At 46.8% G+C, this 25,353-nt stretch overlaps 1 pseudogene; it reads right to left on the bottom strand.

The window, feature by feature from the left end:
* Nucleotides 1-387: 387 nt before the first annotated feature.
* LOC123408845 lies at nucleotides 388-25,117 on the bottom strand (annotated as a pseudogene).
* Nucleotides 25,118-25,353: the final 236 nt, after the last annotated feature.

Below are 25,353 nucleotides of genomic sequence, written 5' to 3'. Positions count from 1 at the left end.
TTGGTGTGAAACCTTGGATCAACAATAGTTCTTCTCCTAACAGCATATGGATCATTAGCTCACCACTTTCTTCGCCCGACATCCTTCCTCTTCTTCATATCTTCTGCTATTGGATGAGCAGCATTATGAATAAGCAGGGTTGGTCTGAGCTTCCTAAGAATTGGCGCATTCTCATCTTCTACCTCCTCTGGAGCATGGGCACTGGATGCAGGGCCTTTGCTCTTGGCAGCTACATTTATGTCCTTGGTAGTCCTTCTGGGATCTACAACCTTCTTTGCTTTGGCAAGAGGCTTAGGAGCATATTTCATAGCATAATCCATTAGCTTCTTCTTCTTGGGAGGAACTTGCATCTCCTCAGGAGCTTCTTCCTCAGCAGCTTTTGGGTTTTCATACATTGAAGTCTTTCTCCCCAACAACATGAACACTTCTCTTCCTGCGCCTCTTCACACCATCGTTCTTGCCACGTACATCACTGGTCTGAGCTTTGCTCTTCCTGGCGTATTCGGTTGCTCTCAGATCAGTAGGGGTAGCCGTTACTTTCCTGTCAGCCTTCCATGGAGGAGCTGAAGTTTCCTTTGGCATACAGTTTGAGTCCTCTTCATCATAATTTAGCTTGTTCCTTTGCGTGATGGCAACCATAGGCAAACCATGGGAGCTAGGAGAAGTTGGGTTAGAGGCATACTTCTCAAGACTAGTGCGTGAGTCCATCTCTACTCTCTGCTCTATGAAGTCATTTTGACTATCTTTTGAACCACACATATCTGACACGCAAGCAGAAACTCAGCAGCAAACAGCAAAACCTCTGAAGTTGATATAGGAAAGACAAAAAAGATGAGCATCACAAAAATTCAGATGGTTTTGAAAATTTGAACACATAAATCCTTAGTTTAAACTTTCTGAAGAACACATATCGGTGGAACCGGGTTTGAACTTTTCGAGTCACTCAGACACATGAACTACTTAACGGACACTTGGTCATCATTTCGGTGGAACCAAAAACGAGAACTCAGTCTCATCGAGTTCATTCTCAGTATCCCTAGGTGCCAAATCGGTAGCACCGAGTTCTCAAACTCGGAAGCACTGAGCTTGGGTCTGTGGACGGTTAACCCTAAAAATTTCTTAGGTGTCTAATATATGGATTCATCTGGTGTATGGAGAGGATGGACACGGTGGCTTCTGGATAAATCTTCCCATTTCGTAAGAATTAGATGGAGGAATGCAAAGGAGATATGAACAATACCCTAACTCGGTGGTGGACTGGCTACGACGGCGACAACGGTCAGGAATACGTCGGCGGCGGCGATTCCCAGCGACGGAGACGCTCGGGAATTCAAGGGCGGCGACCAAGGGTCTAGAGGAAGCGTAGGATTTTGGGATGAAACGACTTTCTTGAAGTGAAATCAAAGGTTCGGTCCACTGGAATATATACCCATTCGTTGTCAGTGTCACCGGGATTATGAAATCAGCGTCACCGAGTTCCTCTACTGTAAGTTGACAGGGAAACTCGATGGAACCGAATTCATGATTCCATAGTACCGTGATGGAAAACCTAGATCAATTCTGGAATTATGTGGAACTGAGTTTGTGAAGTTGGTTTCACCGAGTTCATTCACACATAGGTTTTGGAGGTCAACCATTGACGATACATTACTCTAAGTGCACCTTCAGACAGAGGGATCGACAACTGCGTGTTCATGTTTTGTGATGAATCAAGAATAGAACTTGAGATGAGATAGCATAGATAGCTAGAGAAGGGTTCTAGGCATTCTTGTCCATCCAATTGGCAAAAGATAAATCAAGAGCCAAATAACAACAATTGGATGTCCTCGGATGATCAAACACAGGCAGACCAACATGCTCACAGAATAAGAATGATAGAGAAAAACATGTTGAGCATGCACAAACATCCTAGCAGCTATAAAGCACTTGGGAGACGACAAAGTCATCTATATATGAGAATATTGACATCAGAGCCAAGTAAGAGTACTTGATCATAGGTCATACTCATCATTAATAACAAGTGGGGTTACCACTTTTACATAAGCATTGATGTGTTCATATCTTTCGGAGATGCTTATACTCAAGTCTCAGAGTAAAGCTCCCCCTTTATATGACATCCCCACTCAGAGGGATCAACTAACCTTGGGTTTTCTTGTAGAAGACTTCAAGTAGATGAAGTAGTGGTGGATGCTCAATGATGATGAACATCATCTTGAGTTGGGAGAAATCCTTGTTGTTTTCATAATCTTCTCACCTACATGGGTTAGTCCCAAAGGAAGAGGAACATATGCAAGAATATCTATGGACATGGAGTGAAACACAAATGGTATGATGTCCAAAGATGTATTAATTACCTTGTCGCTTGCTTACCTTTGAGGGAATGTGTGACTCCTTGAACTAATAAATATGGTTGAGGTTGACTGCAAATACTTCTTGCCAAAATAAATAAGAGCGAAATTCATTGGCGGAATCACCCCTCAAGAACATCCCTTGTTCTTCCTCTTGGGCATCCACATAAAATTGATGGGAATTCTTGGAGTTGTGGTAGCACTTATTCAGGAAGAGCTAGTAGTGTCCTTGGGAACCCACCTTGGCTTGGGGTTCTTCTTCAAATATGTCAATGTCATCTTGAAGCTTTCCCTTGCCGTTGGGGACTTGTGGTAGAAGGCCATCTTGTGAGCTTGTTCCTTTGGGAGGAGTGGGATCACACTTCTCTTCTTGGAGAACAAACTCAGGAGTAGGATATGGACCTTCTTCCCAATCATCTCCGTTGACATTGAAGTAGCCAACACCTTGTTTCTACCGATGTCCTAGTTGCTTGCGGACAATTTCCTCGAATTGTTTACTTCCGACAAGGCTCTTGAAGACACCTTTCTCTATAATCCATTTCAATATATCATTTTCTTGCTCAAGTCTGGCTAAGAGAATCGTTAGTGGAATCACTAGAGCTACTATCAACAACATTATTGGGTTTAGCTTTAGCATAGTTGTTACTAGATGAAGTAACCTTCTTGCCTTTATTACTAGTGTTCCTAGGTTTAACTTGTTGAGCAAAGTTGGACAAGAGTAATCATTTGTCTAGATAAGAAGAACTCGTCTTTCAAAGATCATCATTGATCACTTTTAAGAACTCATGCTCTTGTTCCATGTTGAGGTTCTCGAAGCATATCTTCTCATGGGTTCTTGCAAGCTCTCTATGATCTTATAGAGTAGTCTCATGAGCTAACTTAACAGTTACTAATTCTTGATATAGTCGATCAATTTCTTTCTTATCATCATCATTCGATTTCTCTTCACTAGCATGATAATTAGCAAGTTCATTTCAAGTGTAATCACTAGTTTTATCAAGAAGCAAGTCATCTTCTCCTGAAGAGTCATCCTCATCACTATTAATATTAAGATACTCAGATGTGATAACTTTGCGCCTTTAGACATGTAGCAATTTCCGACTCCCTCATTTGGTGAATCAAATAAGTTATAGGAGTTGGTGGAAACAAGTGCAATGCAGGCAACACCTTCATCTTGATTACTATTGGAGTTGGAGTGATAGCTTCTCTCGGAGTGGTCATCATACTCAGTGCCAGACACCCATTCACGAACATGAGCTTGATGTCTTCTTCTTGAACTACACTTGGTGTATTTTTCCTTCTTCTCTGATTCCTTACCTCTCCGGGAGTGTCTTCGTTCATAGTGATCTTCTCTCTCTATGAGGTGACTCATATCTTGAACTTTGTCTTCGAGGTGAATCTTCCCTTCTTTTGGAGGGAGCCGAGCACTCATTTGAGTAGTCTCCGGGCTTCCCACAATTGTAGAAGTTTCGTTCCCAACTAGAAAAATTCTTCTCTTCATGTCTCGGACTTGAGCTTCCCTCTTTGCCTCTACTCTTGTAGAACTTGTTGAACTTACTGACCATGAGGCTTGTCTCTTCACCAGTGACAAGATTATCCTTTGAAGTAGCGGGAGCATCACATGAAGCTTTATAAGCACCACTTGACTTGTTGTGCAGCTCATCTTTGTCCTTGAGTGACATCTCATGAGCAACAATCCTACCAATACCTTCAGTTGGCTTGAGATATTTGTAATTTGGCATCATTTGGATCAATTTGCACACTATGTCATACTTGCCATCGAGAGCTCTAAGTATCTTCTCGATGATGAATTTGTCGGTCATCTCTTCGCTTCCTAAGCCGGCAGTCTCATTGGTGATGAGAGCTAGCCTAGAGTACATTTCAATGACACCTTCACCATCCTTCATCTTGAACTTGTCAAGCTGACTCTGAAGCACATCCAACTTAGATTCTCTAACAAAATCAGTACCTTCGTGCATATAACCAAAGTATCCCAAATTTCTTTTGCATTCTCAAGACAACTCATTTTGTTGAATTCTTTGGGGCATAGGCAGTTGAAGATCATGTCGCAGGCTGGAGCATTAAGTTGCAACATCTTCAATTCATTAGTTGTTGCATCACAATATTCAATCAAAAGAGGTTACCTTGCATGCTAACACGAATAACAGCCCAAAAATAAGAATTAAAGCCAAAAATATGCATTTTCATTTTATGCTTCCAACTAGCAAAATTAGTGTCATCGAAATATGGACATCTATGATGATAATTTCCATCAGTAGATGCCACACTCTCCTAGGTTGTTAAACCAATGAAATGGAGACCAAACCTCTCATACCACTTGTAGGATCGAAAGTATGTCTACAGGGGGTGATTAGACTACTTGACAAGATAATTTTTTTGCCTTTTCCCAATTTTACTTGAGAGGCAACTACAATAGTTATAACCAGTAAAGTACACCCTACACATGCTATTCCAATAGTATAGTAGCAGAAAGTAAAACATGCAAGTGTTAAGTAGAGAAGTAAGGTAGGGAGATCAAACGCGGGAGGTTGACACGGCGATTTTTGGCATGGTTCCGATAGGTGGCACTATCATACGTCCATGTTAGTGGAGACTTCAACCCACAGAGGGTAACGACTGCGAGAGTCCACGGAGGGCTCCACCCACGGAGGGTCCACAAAGAAGCGGACTTGTCAATTCCACCATGGCTTTCGTCCATGGAGGACTAGATTTACTCATCATAGATCTTCATGAAGTAGACGATCTCCTAGCCCTTACAAGCATCTTAGTTCAAATCCACAACACAAAGTAGGAGGCTCCCAAGAGACACATAACCAATCTAGGAGGCACCACCCTTCAAAAGTTAATAGATGTGGTAGATCAATCAACTCCTTGCTCTTGTGCTTGTAAAGATAGTCTCCTCAACACAAATCACTCTCTCACAGAATATGCATGAGTAGGAGAGATTGATTTGGTGGAAAGTAGTTTGGGGATTGTAGAGATGAAGTTTCAAATGATAGGATTGCAATATCTTGGTCTCAACACATGATTAGGTGGTTCTCTCTTAGAAAATTGATCTGGCAATGAAGTGTCTGTTCTGAGTGCTTCACCCACGAATGAGAGGTGTATGAAAGGGTATATATAGGCAGCACCCAAAATCCAGCCGGTACACATAAAAGGGAAAACTCGTTGACACTAAAGTTGAAAACTCGGTGGTACCGATTAGCACTAAAAGTGTGAACTTTTGAGTCTCGGTGAGACCGATATACGAAATTCGGTGGCAACGAAAAGGTGACTAATGGTGAGATGGACAAACTCGGTGGCATCGATATTCGAACTCGGAAATTCCAATTTTGTGTATCTTGGCAACAGAATGTTTGTCACACTGAACTCGGTAGCACCGACTTGGTTTCTGTTGCACCGATTTGTGGGAATGGCTAGGGTTTCTATCTAAGGTCAAACTCGGTGTGTGCGATATGGAAATGTTGTTGACACTGAATTTTGCGTATATGGATCTTGACAGAGTGGATATGTGGGAAAATGACTGAGTGTTTTAGTGGCTAACTTTGAGCATTTGAGCAATCAGTTCATTTTACTATATCACCCATTTTAATGGTATTGGCTTTCCCATGGACTCAAAAGTGATTTCTCACAAATATAAAATGAAGAGTCTTCTAGCTTGATGCTTGAGCCAATATTTTTCCTTTCTAGCATCCAGGTCCATCTCCACATAAACCTTAAGCTATAGCATCTTTTGAACTTTTTCTAAAATATGCTTGGAAAACATATTAGTCCAATGATGCATATGTTGTGATCAATTATCAAAAGCCAATATTGCATTTTGGGGCCTTTCCAAAGGAACTAGCATTTTGGTAGCTAGGAAAAATTCCAAATAATTTGTGGAGCTTGTAATATCCATATATTCATCATTTCCATCAAAATATCAAGTTGCCCAATTCAAAAATTAAGAACAACATCCCGTTGCAAATTTTGTCCAGATTTCCTGTTTGCAAAGGAAGTGCTTGATTCCTTGTTTCTCTTGAGCTGAAATTTTGCAGGGTAGTTCATTATGATAAATTACCCTTGTCCACCAAAATATAGCCCATTCCATAAATCCATACTTCCTCAGCAAATTATCTAATTTTCTGTCCAGATTGGAGCACTCTGAAGGAAGTACCATTTATACTTATGCAAATGGTATTAACCTTTTACAGTGACTCCATATGCCTAAATCATTAATATCCTCCAAATTTCAGCCACTACCATCTAGCCAATTGACCCCAGCATCACCTTCTTCATTTCTGGTCAGATTGCCAAGTTAATAAGGAAGTACACCCTAGACTTATTTGTTTGTGCTGAATTTTGGCCAGGATAGTGACCTTAGTGAGTGGTCAACCTCAGCCAAGGATCATGCCAAGAGGAGCATTGTGGTGGCCACTTCATAGATCAAACACTTGTTGTTGGATTCTTGTTGAGCAAGGAGTGGTCACACCATTGCTCCTTAGTGATGTCTAGATGCATAGGTCAACTCAGAGCAGTGTGGAGAAGACCCTAGACATCCTTTGGCAGGAAGTGTGGCGTGGCAATGCCATGGACACATGGTGACCACGTGTAGAGCGTGCCAAATCCGAGCTCTATGCATTTGAGTTGTCGGGAGCGCGTCTCCAGCGGGTTCTAGCTTGTCTCGAGGTGCCGGCAAGCTCACCACTGCCTCGCGCACCCTCTAGAGCCATCCCCCCACGTCCCCTTGCTCCTGGAGGTGAGTCCCGTCGAAATCTCGCCATGGTTCCCGGAGCTTCTCCAGGCGTCGTGAGAACCTCTCCCCGGATCTATTTAAGAGCGTTCCCCGAGCCTCTGCCGTGAACCAGCAAGTTCTCAAATGCATCCCCAAGCTCCTGGAGATCCATAGCCCTCCAATGGTCGAGGTATCTACTGCCGATTCCCGTGACCAATTTCGGCGCCCTGGCCCTTTCCCTCCTCTCCACCCTCGCCCCTGGCCTCCCCTAAGCTGCCGTGATCCAGCACCTCCCTCCACTTCCCCAGGGAAGCCCACCGGAGCAATTCCTGTGCGGCCCGTCAGCCGCTGTATAATGGTGAGTGGCAACGACGCCACAAGCCGCTCCGCGAGACCTGGCAGCTACCACTAGGCGTGGTGAGGCTCGACCAAGCTCCTTCGCTTGTCGGCCGGCCTTCGAGAGCGATGAGGCAACAGCTACGCCGGCGCCGACCTATCGCTGCTACTGCCCCGATCAAGGGAGGAAGAAGGAGAGGTAAGGAGGAGAGAGGGAGGTCCGACGGGGCCCACTTGTAAGCCGCACAACGAGGAGGTATGTGTCGCCGACAGCTGGGCCCAATCCCTTTAAGTGGAAGCATATTTGGTAGAGTGTGCTTTCGGTTTACCGAAAGCATATATTCGGAAGTACGCCTTCTGGTTTAGCCAAGCCGGCCGAAGCCATTAAATAGTGAACGCTCACCCGTTAAGCGCTGAAATGGACAGATTTTGTTTGTTTTATAGCTTAACGAATGAACGCTCATAACTCTGCGTCCATAGTCCGATTGAGGTAAAACCAATGCCCACGCTTTCGTCTCGGTGAGCACGTTTCGATAGTATGATTTTCATAATGTGTTTGCACAGTAAAAATGACTATTCTGCCCTTTTCCCCTTATTGAGCCCTCCGAGATTTGCCGATATGGGACGGCCTTGACTTGGTATGATTGCATGCTCTTTCACCGGTACCTCCAAATACGGATGGTTATGCACGCGTGCTACCCTGATCAGGTAGGCGGTGATAACCCTGTGAGCGAGTTAAGTTGTTTGTGCCGGCGTCCCTGTTTGGGACGGTTTAGTTTGGCCACGACAGTGGCAGGTGTCATGTGGACGCAGGGACATCCAGGGCAGGACTCCTGGGCAGGATGAATGCCGGTGGTACGATGGAAGAGTAACGGGTCAGGCAAGTTTCGTTGGAGCAACACTGGTCCACTCGAACGAGATTACAGGGTCAGTGCTCCATAGTGTGGGTAAAGTGTGCAACCTCTACAGAGTGTGAAACCTATTCGAATAGCCGAGTCCACAGTATTGGACGGCCCGACTATACCTCAGTAGGTGGTCAACCATATCAATGTTAGTAATGATGGAAGAACTCATCCTATGTGAACAACGGAGGATGTCGATAACATGATATGTTAGCCAAGAGATGGCTACATGATGAGTAGTCATATAAATATGTGATTTGGAGGTGATTTTAATCCATTCAGGTTGGATTACGAGTATATCGAGGGTTGTGGAACAACCTAGAAGAGAGTAAGTTGGTATCTAGTAACCCTAAGTAATTTAAGCACCTGTTGTGATCTTTGCCATGCTAGTTAGGTAGATTACATGTTTAATCCACGCCATACTATACGTTATTCATGTTTTCCTATTAATTCCAGGCCATGCCTAGAATCATTATTATATAATTGTAGGTATAACTTTGTTATCTGCTTGTTTGGATGCTATGCATTTGGTTGTCTTGCCAGTACATTCAAAGTACTCACCTGGCCTTGCACGTGGCCAGTTGGAGGAGAAGACTCGTTGTTCTAGATCGTAACCCAGCCAGTCCTGCGAGTTATGGTGCCCAACCAAAGATGTTGTTGTCGTTGATTCAAGACCTCTAATGCCATTTAGTTAGATTTGGAGTTGTGTAATATTGTTGTAAGCAAAAATATTGTAATACTCCATTATATTAATAAAGACATTTTTGCCTGGAATTGTTGTATCATGTCTTTGGCGTGCGTCCGGTCTTATCCTGGGACGGGTGTGCGTCGGTGCTCTATCGGGGTGCCACCAAAAGCACCCATTGGAGCAATTGTGCTTCAAATGATCGTTGTTCATTTTCCTCGAGTACTATACCTATGCCCTTCTATTCGTATTGTGTTGCATGTTTTCGTCACATGGGGTTCCTGTCCGGGTTGGCGCAAGGCGCAAGTGTCGAAGGGGGAGCGAGCCCCTCGGCGACAGACGATCATCGCCCCAGGCAAGGCCTCTCATCGGTATCGGTGCGGTCCTCCCCCTCCTTCGAGCCTAATGAGCGACGAGAGGCGAAACGACGGCATATCTCGACAAGGGACCCTATCATGCAGAGTGTTCCATCGCACACAACCAAAAAAGGAGCAGCAAGGGTTTCCTAGAGGGAAAGAACAGAACAATACTCAAGATATGGTAGTTTGAACTTATCTCCTTGGGGGAAGCCCGCTAGACGGTGCCATGGTTCTTTGTCCTTCGCTTTGCAATGTCTCCTATTCACCTAGAGGAAAAACATACAGAGCAAAGGTGAGGCTCCGTCCTCTTGAGAAGACGGGACACCAAGTCACAAGGACTACAAGCCCATCTAGCACTCTTAATAATTGGTAACCTAGGGCATTAGTGATATCATAACACAAGTAAATGCGAAATGCATGATGCATATGCAAATGATGACATGATGCAATGCCTAGCCTTATTTATGCACATGGTCTATGTATGGCTATGTACAAAGTGTTACATGCAACTTCGGCAAGGCTTGTACAAAAGGTGGTTGCCGGGGACTGGGCCCGACAACCGTGCCTTAGGGGTAGAACTTACGAAGATGCTCAATATTCCATGAGTTAAGCACCTTGGAGCCATCTTCGGTCTCCAGCTGGACTATGCTAGGCCTGGTGACTCGTACTACCCGTAAGGGCCTTCCCACTTTGGCCTCAACTTGTTGGGACCCTTGGTGGACTAAGCGCGCCTAAGGACAAGGTCGCCTTCCTCAAAGCTCCGGGCGTGGACACTGTGCCTATGGTAGCGGCACATGGCTTGCTGGTAGCGTGCAACACACGTAGCAGCCCGGAGACGTTCTTCCTAGAGGAGCGTGGCATCACCATACCGCAGCGGCGGTTGCTCCACTTCATCATAGGCAAGCACTTTAGGTGAATCGTATATGAGTTTGGCGGGGATAATTACTTCTTACTCATATACTAGGGACAAAGGTGTGTGGCCGTTAGCTTGATTTGGTATCATTCTGAGGGACCAAAGAACCACTGGCGGCTCATCAATCCAGCACTTGTCATATCTACGCCGTCCATCGAAACTTCTCGTACTATGGGCTTGCACCACTTCAGCATTCATCCTCTCGAGTTGCCCGTTGCTCCTTGAGTTTTCAACAGAGGCAAAGGAGACCTTGCTTCCAAGTCTTTGGACGTATTACATGAACGCTTAGCTCGTGAATTGGGTGTCATTTCTGTGATTACTTTGTTGGGTGCTCTGAAGCGGCACACCAATCCCTTCATGAACTTCATAGCTGACTACACGGTCACCTTTCTTACTGCCTCTACTTCAGGCCATTTCGTCAAATTTTCGATTGCTACATACAAGAACTCGAAACCCCGGGCAGCGCGGGGGAAGGTTCCGAGGATATTGAGCCCCCATATCGAGAAGGTCCAGGATAGAGGGGTCGTCTGGAGGGCTTACGCTGGCTGATGTATGTTCTTGGCATGGAACTGACAGTCTTCACAGTTGGTGACTAGCTGAGTCACATCTTGGAGTGCTCTAGGCCAATAGAAACCCTGGCGGAAAGCTTTCCCAGCAAGGGCCCTTGATCCTATGTGCGACCCACACATGCCTCCATGGATCTCTCCCAACAGCCTCAGTACTTCTTCCTGGAAGATGCACCTTAATTTCACACCGTTGGGTCTTCTTCTATACAGAGTGTCATCAACAAATGGTACATACTAGACCGACGGTCTACTCTTTTGGCATCTTCTTGTTCTTCGGCAAGTTCTCCGGTCTGAAGGAATTGGACGATGTGTTGTGCCCAAACCAGAGCATGTGGCTCCACACAAAGGACTAAAGGCACTTCCGTGTCCGCGAAAGCGCTTGCCTCTACCGCGAGTACCTGGGGTTCTGCGGGAGGGAGTAGCTCTCCAGGCAAAACAGAAATGCCTCCGACAACTTCTCTACAAGGGTCTTCTGGAAGCTCTACCGGGAAATGCTTGTCGGAGTTCAGTTTTTGTTCTCTTCCTGACCATCGTCGAGGGGGACATGAGAGATTGAGGTGAAGGAAAATCACCCCTAGTTCCACAGGAAGCCTCTACGCGGCACGCTTGGACAAGTGATCGGCGATGTTGTTTTTGCAAGTGGCACATGTTCTAACTGCAACCCGTCAAAGTGTTCTTCCAACTTCCTCACTTCCTCTACGTATGCCTCCATCAACGGGCTCTCATAATCCTTATTGGCCTTTTTCACCAATGCGATTATGAGTCCCGCGAGGAGCCCTTCATACTAAGTGGTGTTGTTGGTCACTTCTTCCCAGGGGAAGTTTATTTAGACCACATACTTGAGGTGCTCTCTGGTGGGGGCGATGAGGAGCACACCTGCCCCGGCACCGTAGAGTGAGAAGGCATCGTCATAGTACAGGATTGTCGGTGCACTAGAGACTGTGGTCCCTTGTGCCCCAGACTTGTGCACGGGCATCAGCAACACCCCTAACAGTTGTGCACCGGGAAGAACAACAGAAAGGCAATCCAAGACCCACCAAGGCCACACCCATCCCTATCTTCGTGGGGCGTAGGGTACAAGGGCTTGAGATGCAAGGTCCAGGCAAGCCTTCCTTGCCGGAAGATCCCCAAGGCCCCGGTAATCCCATTTCGCTGGGAAGACTCTCGATGATTAGCAAGACCCCGACAAGCCCCCCTTTGCCGGGAAGGCTCGCACAGAATCGTGAGGCCTCGGCAAGCCCTCCTTGACGGGAAAGTGTTCAAGCCCCCGTAAAGCCCTCCTTGCCGGGAAGGTGACCAAGTCATCCGACAGAGGCTCCAGGCCAATAAGCCCCTTTCGCTCGCCGGATGTCTTCACCCGTTTCTACCACAATCCGACTGCTCCAGCACATCCCTCATCTGCCACCACAAATCCAGGTGTCGATTCACCAGGGTATGTGTCACGCCACCTTGCGGCAGGTCAGGAGCCAGACAAGGCGTAGAGAAGTGAATACTATTCACTATTCACCCCGTGAGCACACTATTGGTGACCCCTTTGCCTATAAAAGAAGGCCCAAGGCTCATTCTTAAGGGTTGTACCTTTTGGGATTGGAGACTCCCTAATCACCTACTTAGTTACTGTAGCAAATCAGCCTATAGTAAGCACATAATACAAACTAAGCAGGAGTAGGGTTTTACGCGCGAGGTTGCCCGAATCTAGGTAAAATACCTTGCTCGTGTTGATCGCTAGCTCTGCTCTCGACGCCATACCTCTCTCTCCCCACCGAACTATCAAGGGACTCCTCGAGTTTCCCATGGGTGTCGGTTTTCCCGACATCTTTGGCGCGCCAGGTAGGAGGAGTGGTGGTTGAGAGTTTTTTTGCGGATTGAAGCAAGTTCCGCGAAACATCTTGGAAAGTTGAGCGCACCACTATGGTCCCTCGAAGCAGGGCGAAGTGGTGGTCGCTCTAATTCACGACGGCCTCCTAACGCTTGCGCGGGCGCCCTGTTGCGTGAATGCAGGCTAGGGAGATGGACACCTTGGGCTCAAAGGCATAAGGCTGACGCCCCGCTCCGGGACAGTATGTTGCTATCGAGTGTGCCTGGGCGCTTCGGCAAGGACTCCGGTGTATACTCCGGACGACGCACCTCAACGAAGAGGTGCATAACCATCGAGAATGCGCCTACATGCCCCGGAACCCAGGCGCACCCTCCAGCCGAAACGCTTCCCCCCCGACAGCACCATGTCATTGCCAAAGGTGCGCTCGGGGGCTCCGTCAGCACGGCTTGGCAAAACAGGACAATGAGTTATGCTTCGGCAATCCCCCTTCTGTATGATAGTCAAGAACTGTTGGCAAGTACCTTGCCAGAGAGGAAGTTGTCGGGAAGGTATAGTCTCCTGCTTGTCGGGGACCAGACATCCCGGCAAAGGATCCAAGCGCCGCGGGGAGAAGTGTCGCGGCACGATAGATAAGTGATACATATTTCAGATGAGATTTCAGAGTAGATAGTTTGTTTCTTTTCTAGAAGATCCCAAACCTTGTTTGAGAAACCTACGCGTAGATGGAACCTTGTGAGGATCAGTGCGCCCAAATTCTCTTTTGAACTAGTTCAACGACCTGAACGGCCACAGAGCCCCTTCACACTGTTTCGAACCTGTTCAACAGACTAAGCGGCAACACATCACCATATTTCGGCTCGAGCCGCGCTCGACGATCTAACGGTTGCATTGAGTGTGGCAAGGAGCCTTGCCGGTAACGACCCCTCAAGCGAACCGCTAAGGCGTTCCTCAAAGCACTAGCTGCAGGACCAGTCATGCCGGAAAACTTACAGAAAATGCAAAAGATATATCATACAAGGGGAAGGTTCAGACGCAAAGGAACCAACATTTCATTCATTTGTTTGAAACAAACTCAGAGATATTACATGAATGATTTTTTCTACTCTGATCTATGGTACTGTCTTTTGGCGAGGGACATGCTCGTCGGACGGAAGTTCGAGAAGACAAAAAGCGGGACGACCCCCAGTGCAACCCGGACTGGTTTCTCCTGGACCAGCACTACACGGAGGACACGGGGGCAGAGGACAGGGCGACCGGAGGGGATGAAGAATCCGGAGCCCGCGATCATGCCTCCTCAAAGACGAGGCGTCGATGCCGGCTCCGACAGAGTTACCCCACCGGGAGGGGGAGAGGCGTGAGCGGGCCTTGGTGGCAGGGCGACAGTTAGTCGAAGCTCTGGGAGTTGTACTCCAACTAGACCCCCAAGATCCTGACCTGCCAATAGCGCCACTGTCGCCGCTGTCCTCCTCGTCGCTATCATTCGGCACCGCTCGAGCTCTCTTCGCAGCTGCCGCGACGCACCCCTGAGCGCCCATAAAACTTGACAGATAGCATATTATCCTCTGCTAGTTTAAACCGGAGGATATGCCCATCCTCGAGGCTGTGGGCGCGGGCGAAGGCTTTCCAGCCCCGCCCGAGCAACATGCAGCAGTGTTTCGGGTACTCCATGTGCACCTGCATAGCACCGTGGGGGCAACCGTATGCCCGCAACAACAAGACAGGGGGCTTGGCGGCCTCCATCGCCCTAGCGAAGGGGCGAGGGAGGTGCAAATGGCCCCAAGGGATGCCGTGCAGTTCCACGACAAACTCCAGCACCGTCCCGCCCGAATGCCCACCCCGCGGAGGAGACGACGGAGGTGCTGGAGTAGCACTCCGCCTCCCCCGGCCCTCGCCCCTCCGCCACTGCGGCCCCTCGCCCCTCCACGACCACGGTTGCTCGCGCCGCCCTCCGCAGCTATGACATCTGAAGTCGTGGCATGATCCGAGTGGGATCCCCTTGCCGCTCAGGGGGCCGATTGTGGCCTCCCTTGTCCCCTAGCCATGGTTAGGTGCGAGCGCCACCTGGAACTTGTGAAGATTCTGCTGATGCAAGGTGCGGGTGGTGAAAGTTTCATGAGTTGATGGATGAGCAAAACCCCCTCACAAACTTCCTAATTTATAGGGCGGGGCACGAGGGCCTAGCTCCCCTCACTCCAGAAATCGTCGCCCCTCTCACCCAATCACCCATGATCACGGGCTAACTGGGAACCGCCCCGTAGCAACAATGCATGCGGGGGCGGGCCCTGCCCCGACTGAGGCCTTTATGGCCACGAACGCCACTTTCCTGACCATTACTATGCATGCTTCATGAGTGGCAGTAACGCGTCAGGAGGTGGGGAGGCTATTGTATGCGCGCTTCTCCACCTCGCGCCCTTGATGCGCGACATGGTGGAGGGCCGTCTGCAACGGCTCCGAAGCTATAGAGTCCCCTGCCAAGGAAGCCCATGCACTACTTTGGGCATGGCCTAGAAACGCCCCGCGTGCGTGCATGGCCCAGGTCCGGGGGCTCCTGTCGGTGCACTAGAGACTGGGGTCCCTTGTGGGAACCCCGACTTACAGGTCGAGATCACCGAATGAACGTGCTCAGTGATCCCAGAGATCAATGCTCACCGAACACATAGAACTGAATAACAAGAGTCTTACATCCATACATACTGTTTCATACAATAAATGACCGTTTTGGTCAAGTCTTACATATATAGGGCCTTAAGGGCCAACACACCAAACTTGACCAATAGCGGAAATATTGGTCGAAAGCGTGAACCCCTGCCATCAGCCTTAACCTACAAGCATTCTGTCTGGGAAGGGTCCTACCTCGCAGGAACGTCACCAAGTTACTCTTAACCATATCTTGTTCTCTCATACCTGGTCAACGAAATAACAGTGGAAAGCCAATGAGTACATTGAATGTACTCGCAAACAGTCAATGATATGGATAATGTAGTTGGTAAGCTAACAAGTAATATGCAGTATTGGTGGATAGCAGCTTAATTCTAAATAAACATGATCATATATGTGCACATAAGCTAGATGGTATTTAGAAGAACAGGTTACAGATATCAATATATCTGTCAAGGGCTGAACACTCCGTTTCACCCGATATGCCAAGTCACCAAACTTGGTCATATCAACTCTTTCTCAGATAACACCATTAAACACAAACACACACACTTGGATTGTGGACATGGCTATTCGAATAGTTTTACACTCTCGAGAGGTAGTACACCGGACCCACGAGATCCAGGAAACTGCCGTGTCATCCACCACTCGTGGTATATAACATACCCGAGGTAAGTACCCGATCAATGCCTTTCCCCTGACGATACTAGACAAAGAGGTCCACTCGATTGGTACCCATCCCACATGTTGTACATCTTACGAGCACCGACTCTGGAAAGTATCAACCATGCGGGGAACAACGGTGTGCCTGGAACACGTAAAAATGGCATAGTCGCCCTACCTAGCACGACCCAATCATGAGAGTGACGACACATCACTCCCGCCACTAGTAATGTGGCTCTTTGCTAGCATCGACCAGAGTAATCAACAAAGCCCCGTCCCATAAAGGGGTAATGTGGTTGTACATGTAAGGTTGGGACGGTCGACACATCATAAATCTAATCCCATTTTGCGAAACCATACACACACAAAATACCCGGTGCACCACTTCTCCAAAAGTGGCCACCTAACTCATCATCACCCTCGGGCATTAGTGGCACCCGACGGGGTTTTCATAAACCTTTGATTTTATACCATCATTATGCTCATGCTACTATGCTTAGCTCTACTTGTCAAGATGATATTAGCGTGACCCTCTGTAAAGACTAAGATGCGGCCCTTTACTTATTTGGGTGCGAGGCCTCAAAAGGGAAAGATGCACATCTACGCGTTTTGCAAGCGAGATAATCATAACGATACAATAACTGAAAGAAACACAAGTAGGGCATACATTTGCCATCTTTTAAGGTACATAGTCATACATTCATACAGCCACACATTATTACGAACATGGAAAGGTCCAGCTACGGAGAAGGCAAACAGGAAAAGCTATGATATCTCGCATGCTGGCCCCATGATCACGACCACAGCCTCTAGTCCACCAGATAAGTCACGTACAACCTGCCACTGTCCTCATCGAACTCCCACTTCAGCTCACTGTCATCGGGAGCTCCTGCATCAGGGGTACATGTACCTGTGGGCGTTTGTAGTATACCGTGCGCCACGAGCACTCAGCAATCCGATGACCTTGGTATTGAGTCTAACTGAGTTAAATGGGTGAGGAAGGTTAAGTGTATGAGTTTGCAGCAATATAAGCTTATATGCTGGCTATCTTATGATGAACGGGGTTATCATATGGTGGCCTACGCAAGACGGTCGAAGACTAGGTTGATTACTAAGTGATCTTAAACACGTACTTACGTCAATCATAACCCCATCATGTTCTCGATCGGAGAAGCAGCTTTGAAGGAGAAAGTCACGGTTACGCACTTAGTTGGAAGTTTTATTAGAATAACTTTAAGTTGTCTAGAACCGGATGTTAACAAAATATCCATGTTTGCCACATAACCGTGGGCACGACTTTCTGAAAGATTAAACCCTACAGGGGTGCTCGAACTAGTCCATCAAAAATTACCACAGGACGCATAGTAATCCTCTACCATGAAACTCGTGATCTCTTTGGATTCCTTAGAGGAAAACCTCAACTCTGAGGAGACCCAAAATCTCACCGGAATCCCATTGCGCAAGATATATCGTTAAGGTAAGACAAATCTGGCAAGACCTCCCGACGTGTCGACGGTCCCGATAGGAGCCATGTATCTCGTTCTCAGGACAAGACGGATGAGCACTACGTACAGTGGCCGAATAGACATCCTTCGAGTTGCCCCGGGTGGCCCCACAAGTGGCTCAGTTTTGTACCAACGCTCATGAGGAGCACCCTCCCATGGGGTTGATTAGATTCCTCCGGGTAGCTATTCACTATGCTTTTTATTATTAAGTTATTATCAGATTAACACCAAAGTTGGGTCCCGCCAGACAAGTCTTAACACTATACGATTTATCGAGGGGGTCCCCATAACAACCCCGAACGTGTTAGGAGCGCTCAATTATGGAATAAATCACCGGTAGCCGAAACTAAGGCGGCAACAACGGAACAAATCACCCGACAAAAGGCTAGGCCTTCCGTTATTTACCAAGTATATAGCTGCATTAATTAAATAGCAATTAAATATAATGATATCAAATTGCCCGTGTTATCACATGGACCAGCTGGCACCTGCAACTAGCAATGCTATCAATTAGTGGTTGAGCAAGCATACTTAGCCAAACACTATTCGCTAGGAGGGATGGTGTTTGAGGTTTCATGGCAAAGTTTGATGGCCAATATATCATGTGGTAGGCAGTGGAGATGTAACGAAGGAAACATAACACTAAACATAACAAAGCTAGTAACGGTGTCAAGTTCATGATCATCTTGCCTGTGATTTCTTCAGAATAGAATTGCTCTTGTTCTTCCTGCACGAACTATCCGGAATCCACGTACTCGCTCTACGTTCCCCATGCTACCCAAAGGAAAATAACAGCAAATAAACACGAGAAAAACATAATGCAACAATCAATATGATGCATGTGTGATGAAGAGGGCATGCATCACTAATCTAGTCACTGTCATGTGCATTAGTTGAGGTGTTTATATTCTAGACATAACCTCACTTAAGTTATGTTGACATGCATGAACATGGCAGAATCATATGCATCACGAGAAAACGATGCAAAAAACCAATAAAGAACGTCGTGAATGGAGTTTGGGTTCAACCGGAAACTTCAAAACAAGTTACGAAGGTCTACGGATACAAAACAAGAACAAACACAATTATATGGCACTCACTGGTGAACCCGGGTTTCCATTTGAACAAGCCCCAAATTCCAAGTGGAATGGTGTTCAAGAACTCACAAAACCATCAACCATAGCTCACACATGCTCAAAACCAGTTTGACACACGACCTGTTTTTAACATCATCAAATCACTTTGACCACAAGATCAATAGCAGCTGCAACCATCTAATTAATTCAAACAAGACATGAAACGGAAACCAACCAACAACATTACAACCTCTAACAAGTAGCTAAGGCAAAGGATTCTCACATCAAAAGATATACAGCCCCAACCTTGGACAAGACATCCAAGATTGGGACTTAGTGAAAATTACAGATTTTCACCAGCTGCTTATGCTCTCAAGCATTTTGCAGCCTCCAAAAGGATATCTACAGGAGGTATCTGGGCATGAAATTTTCCAGAGAGCTAGACAAACAAACCATCTAACAAACATTAGTTTGTTGCTTGGGATAATTACCAACAGGAAAGCAAATACACTCATGACAACAGTGCAAGAAAATAGCACCAGATCACCACACTTAGTGAAAATTACAGCTTTTCACAATCTTTCATTTTCAGGCAAGTGCCAACTTTGACAAGGTGTAAATCTAACATGCAAATACCTATGAACAAAATATTGGCCCGAAGTTGTAGAGGGGTTCACCCGCTACCATTTCTACCATAGTAGCAGCCACAACAGAACAACACCCCACTTGTTACAAGGCTCAAAACAGGGCATGACATCTAAGCTACAACACTCAGGGAAAAAAATTACTAAGGCAGCGAGGAATCAACTGGCATAAAAATAAAGGTGCGGAAGGGGGATCGAACCCATTCCCACATGCACTCCAAGCACACACGCTACCGCCAGGCTATGCCTTCGTCTCTGAACAAAGGAGGGGGTGTTGCCCTTATGGGAAGAACCTCATGCCTCTGCAGGTACCGCGACGACCGAAACAGGGGAGGCAGACCAGCGTCCACTTCGGCGACTATCCGACAAGGTAACCTAGGATGAGGGATGTGGGGTTCCTTGGGGACCCATTTCCGGGGATAACTCGCTAGGAGGTTGCCCACGACGGCGGCGCGACGGGGATGCTGCACTGGGCCAAGCAGAGCTCGACGCTGGCGACTAACACGTGTTGAAGGGGATCCTAAGCGCGGGGGAAGAGAAGAGGAGGAGGAGGCGCTCACCATGGGGGTCTTAGACACGAGCTCGACGCCAAGAAGAGGAAGAAGAGACGGGGCGGCCTGCGACGACCTGCTGCTCCGCTCCATCTCTGATGATGTCTACATGGAGGAGACGGCAGAGGAGGGGATCCGGCTCCCTAGAGGGGGGAATGGATGGAGGGAGGATCCAGCATCCTCCCTACCACCTCGGCCTCCACGGAGGGGCTACCGGCAACGAAGGAACAACGGGGATCGCCGGCCTGTCTCTCTGCTTGAACCTCTGAACCTTACCTCTGTACAGGTTAAATGAAGGAGGGAGATGAGGCTGGCGGCGTGATGGGGAAAGAAGAGGAATCCCTACACGGAGAACGCATGCCGATGCACTAAATAGGAGTGGAAGGGACGACGGCTCGACGTCCGTGAGCCACGCCGGCGATCTCTCTCTCACGCACCACTGACGGAGAGCAAACAGGGGAGAAAATGGCGTGAGGACGAAGGAGAGGGAGATGGGCTGCGCTAGAGGGAAAGGGAAGATGGACCTTACAGGGAAACTGGGCCAACTCACTCTATTTGCTCCTAAAAGAAATAAACACATGCATATCCTTTCTTTTAAAACAACCGGTTTGAAAAGAAATTAAACCAGGAAAGGATAGGGGTTTATGAGAAGGAAAAATATTCTTTGGAAAATAACAATGAGTCCCTATTTATAAAAATAGCTGGGGCAATTTTGAGCAAAGCAAAAAAAAATCGGTTTTAGCCGATATTGGCCCTGTTTTAAATATAAAAACAAAGGAAGAATAATTCAAATAGGTGAGTGTTGTCACCCACAAATATTTAAGTAGTTTTCAAAGATGTTGAACATTTTTAATGGGCCAAACAGAAACTTAAAATCTGACTCAAGTTAGAAAGGAGAGAGGGGTTTATTTGGTCCTTGGTGCAACTAAGATTTTGAAGGTTCCTTGTTGCACCCACACCACACTCCACAAGAACATCCAAGACACATGCAACCACATCACCAGGGTGGCACAACACCAAGGACAAGACTAAGTCAAAAGGAACAAGGAAGACACCCATGATGCTTGAGATGCACAAGAAATGATAAACCATACTCCACTCCATAACATAGCCGCAACATGGCTGCCACATATGGAAAAGCTTACAAAAGGGGAAAGAAAGCACTTCGGCTGCTACAACTTTCCCACACTACAAGAGGATCTCGACCAGAGATCTAGGACTTGAAGAACTCTGGAAATTCGGAACTGAGGTGATCCTCGCGCTCCCAAGTGGCCTCTTTGTCGGAATGATGTGACCACTTCACTTTGAGAAACTTGATTGACTTATTGCGGGTCTTGCATTCAGTCACTTCAAGAACTGCAATTGGATGCTCATGGTAGGATAGGTCGTGCTGGAGGTCAATATCCTGGAGATCAAGTGTTCGCTCGGGAGTCTTGAAGCATCTCCGGAGCTGAGAGACATGAAACATGTCATGCACATTGGAGAAGTTGGAAGGAAGCTCGAACTGATATGCAAGATCGCCTCTCTTGCCAACAATTCTGAAAGGACCAACAAAACGCGGAACAAGCTTCCCTTTTATGCCTAAGCACTGAGTTTCCTTTATGGGAGACACTTTGAGATACACAAAACCATCGAGCTGAAAAGTCATGTCATGATGCTTGCTATCGTAGTAGCTCTTCTGGCGGGACTGTGCTGCTTTGAGATTATCCCGAATGACACGACACATTTCTTCTACTTCAGCAATCATGTCATTCCCAAGAATCTGACGCTCACCGGTCTCTGACCAATTGAGCGGGGTACGACACTTCCTGCCATAAATAATATCGAACGGAGCCTTGCCTAAGCTTGCCTGATAGTTGTTGTTGTATGAGAACTCGGCAAATGGTAGGAAGTCTTCCCACTTCATGCCAAACGAAATCACACAGGCTCTTAGCGTATCCTCGAGGACCTGGTTGACTCTCTCAACTTGCCCACTTGTTTGAGGATGGAAAGCTGTACTAAATCGAATCTTAGTACCCATCGCAGACTAAAATGAATCCCAGAACTTGGAAGTAAAGATGCTTCCGCGATCCAAAGATATAAGCATTATAACACCATGCAATGAGACTATCCTTAACGTATAAACCTATGCAAGCTGAGCTGCCGCGATAGACTCCTTGACTGGAAAGAAATGATCGACTTTACTCAACTTGGCGATGACAACGAAGATAACATCGTTGCCTTTCTTGGACTTCAGAAACCCGTTGACAAAATCCATCTCAATATGATTGAATTTCCACTTGGCTATGGCAAGGGATGCAAAAGACCTGATGGACGTTGATGCTCTACTTTCACTCTACGACAAACATCCCACTCATTCATGAACTAGGCAATTTCATGCTTCATGCGAGTCCACCAGAAGGTTTGCTTCAGATCCTGATACATTTTGGACCTTCCTGGATGTATCGAGAGAAGGGAATTATGGGCTTCTTCCATGATAACCTCCCTGAGCTCCCCTTTCGGAATGACAAGGCCATCATCGAAGAACAAGGTATCTCTGCCATCAACACGGAAGCACTTATATTTGGGAATGCTCTTTGACAATCCAATCTTAACTTTCTTCGCCATCCCATCAGGAAGTCGAGCTTGTCGGACTTGGTATTACAATGTAGGAGAAATCTGGAGATTAGCAAGAAATCCCTGAGGTACTGACTGTTGAGCTTCCTGAAAGATTCACAAAGATTAGTCTGGAGAGGCTTTAGAATGTGACTGTTGCAGTAAGCCTTTCTGCTCAAAGCATCTGCAATGACATTAGCTTTGCCTGGAGTGTAGTCAACACTCAGATTGTAATCTTGGATCATTTCCACCCAACGAGTTTGACGAAGATTGAGACTAGGCTAGGTGAAGATGTATTTGAAACTCTTGTGATCGGTGTAAACCTCAACATGTATGCCCAACCAGAGATGTCGCCAAGTAATGAGAGCATGTACCACTGCCGCCAACTCAAGATCATGAGTGGGATAATTCTTCTCACTTGGCTTCAACTGCCTCGAGGTAGAAGCTACCAATTTATTCTCTTGCATCAGACCTGTACCAAGACCTTGAAGAGATGCATCACAGAACATTTGATAAGACTTGGAATCATTAGGAGCAGTCAAGACTGGAGTAGAAGTGAGCTTCTCTTTGACTGTGTCGAAGGCCAACTGACACTCTGGAGACCAGACAAACTTCACACTCTTCTGAAGAAGCCTAGAGAGGGGCTTAGCAATCTTGGAGAAATTCTCTACGAATGTTCTGCAGTAGCTTGCAAACCCGAGAAAGCTTCGAAACTGCTTCACATTCTGAGGAGGTTCCCACTCAACAATGGCCCGCACCTTTGATGGATCAACTTGGATGCCCTCGGCAGAGATGATGTGCCCAAGGTACACAAATTCCTTCAACCAGAACTCACATTTGGAAAAATTAGCATAGAACTTATGCTCTCTTAGCTTATCAAGCATAAGTCAGAGATGTTCTTCATGCTCTTCCTCAGTTTCAGAAAAGACCAAAATCTCATCAAGATACAACAAGACAATTTCATTCTTGAATGGGGATAAGATATAGATCATCATCCGACAGAAGGTCGGTGGAGCATTGGCAAGACCGAAAGACATCACTATGTAATCATACGAGCCAAAGCTTGTCCTGAAGGCATTCTTGGGAACTTCCTCTTCCTAAATGTGAATCTGATGATAGCAAATCCTAAGATCAAGCCTAGAGAAGATATTAGCCCCTTTCAATTTCTCGAACAAGTCATTGATATTGGGAAGTGGATACTTGTTTCTGATCGTCTTCTTATGCAATGGACAGTAATCGACACATAGTCGGTCCGTGCCATCCTTCTTCTTGACAAAAAGAACTCCACAACCCCAAGGAGATCATCTTGGTCTGATCAGACCCAGACGCTCTTTCTCATCAAGCTGCTTGTTCAGCTCTTTCAGCTCTTCTGGACTCAATTTATACGGCCGCTTGCTTACTGGATCAGTACCGAGTTCAAGCTCAATTACGAACTCAACTTCCCAGTGCGGAGGCATTCCTGGAAGTTCTTCCGGAAAGACATCTACATATTCGCAGACCACTGGGACTTGGGAAATTGGAGAGATCTCGCCCTTCTCATTCAAGGAAAACAGACGGATCGTGTCGTCGCGCGCTGCGAGGATAATCACATCCTCCGAAAGATGAGTTAGTTTGACTTCTTTAGCTTGACAAACAAGAAATGCCTTGTTCATAGAGAGCCAATCCATCCCAAGGATCAGATCAATATCAGACATGCCAAGGACAATTGGAGAAGCCAAAAAATAATAGCCACGCATCTTGACAGAGACATGAGGAACAAACCCATTCGATGTCATTTGCATTCCCGAAGAAATGATTTTTAACGGCCTAGGAGTCTCTTCTGTCACGAGATCATGGTTTGCAACAAAAGGCCTTGAAATGAATGAATGCGATGCACCAGAATCTAATAAAACCTTTGCAGGTAAATAGTTAACCAAGAGATTACCCATTATCACATTTGTGGAGTTTTCTTCTTCTGCTGCATTCACCATATTGACTCGCGTAGAGCTAGGATTGAAATTCACCATTGCATTTCCTAGAAGCTTCACTGGAGGAGGAGGCGGAAATCGTTGCTGAGTGGTGCACTTGTTGCAGTAGTGACCCTTCTGCCCACACTTGTGACAAGTCACCTCTGACAGCGGACAAAATCGCACTTGAGGACTCCCTTGCTTCTACTGCTGAAACCTCTGCTGGAAAGCTAGGTTAGGTGGGTGGGAAGAACCACGACCACCTGATTACTTGAACTACTGAATCTGTTGAGGAGGAGGAGACACCCAATATTTCTGCTGCTTTTGGACCACCTGAGTTGAGGGCGAGGAACAGGAATCTCTGAAACACTTCCTCGAATTCTCCAATTTGAGCAAAGCTGCTTCAGCCCTGAGAGCCAAGTTATAGAACTTATCGAACTCATCGGGATCGTGCAAGGCAAGGTCCAAGTACAAGTCTTCTTTCAAACCACCTCTAAACTGATAAATCTTGCTCTTTTGATCTGGGATGTCCTGTTGAGCATACCGAGCCAGCTCATGGAACTCGATGTTGTACTTGTACACAGAAGATCCACCTTGCTTCAAGCATTGGAACTTCTCACGCATCTCTTCCACAAAGCTAGACGGAATATAGTGAGGCCTGAAATCTCTGAAGAAATCGTCCCAGCTAATTATTCTGCCGCCCCTGGAGTCCCTCAACTGTTGTCACCATTCTTTCGCCTGTACCTTGAGCTAAAATGTTGCAAACTTGACGAAGTCCTCTGGTCGCACATTACTGCACTCAAAGTGTTTGTTCATGTCACGAATCCAGTCCTCAGCATGAAATGGCTGGTCACAAGACGTGAAGGACTTCGGCTGGTTCGCCAGGAATTGATTCCGAGTTGCAAATTGATGACCACCATGGTTGAAATTGCCCTGTTGCTGATTTTTCCTCTCTTGCAATAGTTGAAGTAACATATGGGTGTTAGCATTTGTTGCAGCCATCATCGCTTGCCATGCCTCTGGAGGAGGACGTGGCGGTGGATGAGGCGGAG

Source organism: Hordeum vulgare, chromosome 7H (genome assembly GCF_904849725.1).
Source record: "Hordeum vulgare subsp. vulgare chromosome 7H, MorexV3_pseudomolecules_assembly, whole genome shotgun sequence".
In the NCBI taxonomy this organism is placed as follows: Eukaryota; Viridiplantae; Streptophyta; class Magnoliopsida; order Poales; family Poaceae; genus Hordeum; species Hordeum vulgare.
This window is presented reverse-complemented; position numbering and strand designations above follow the sequence as displayed.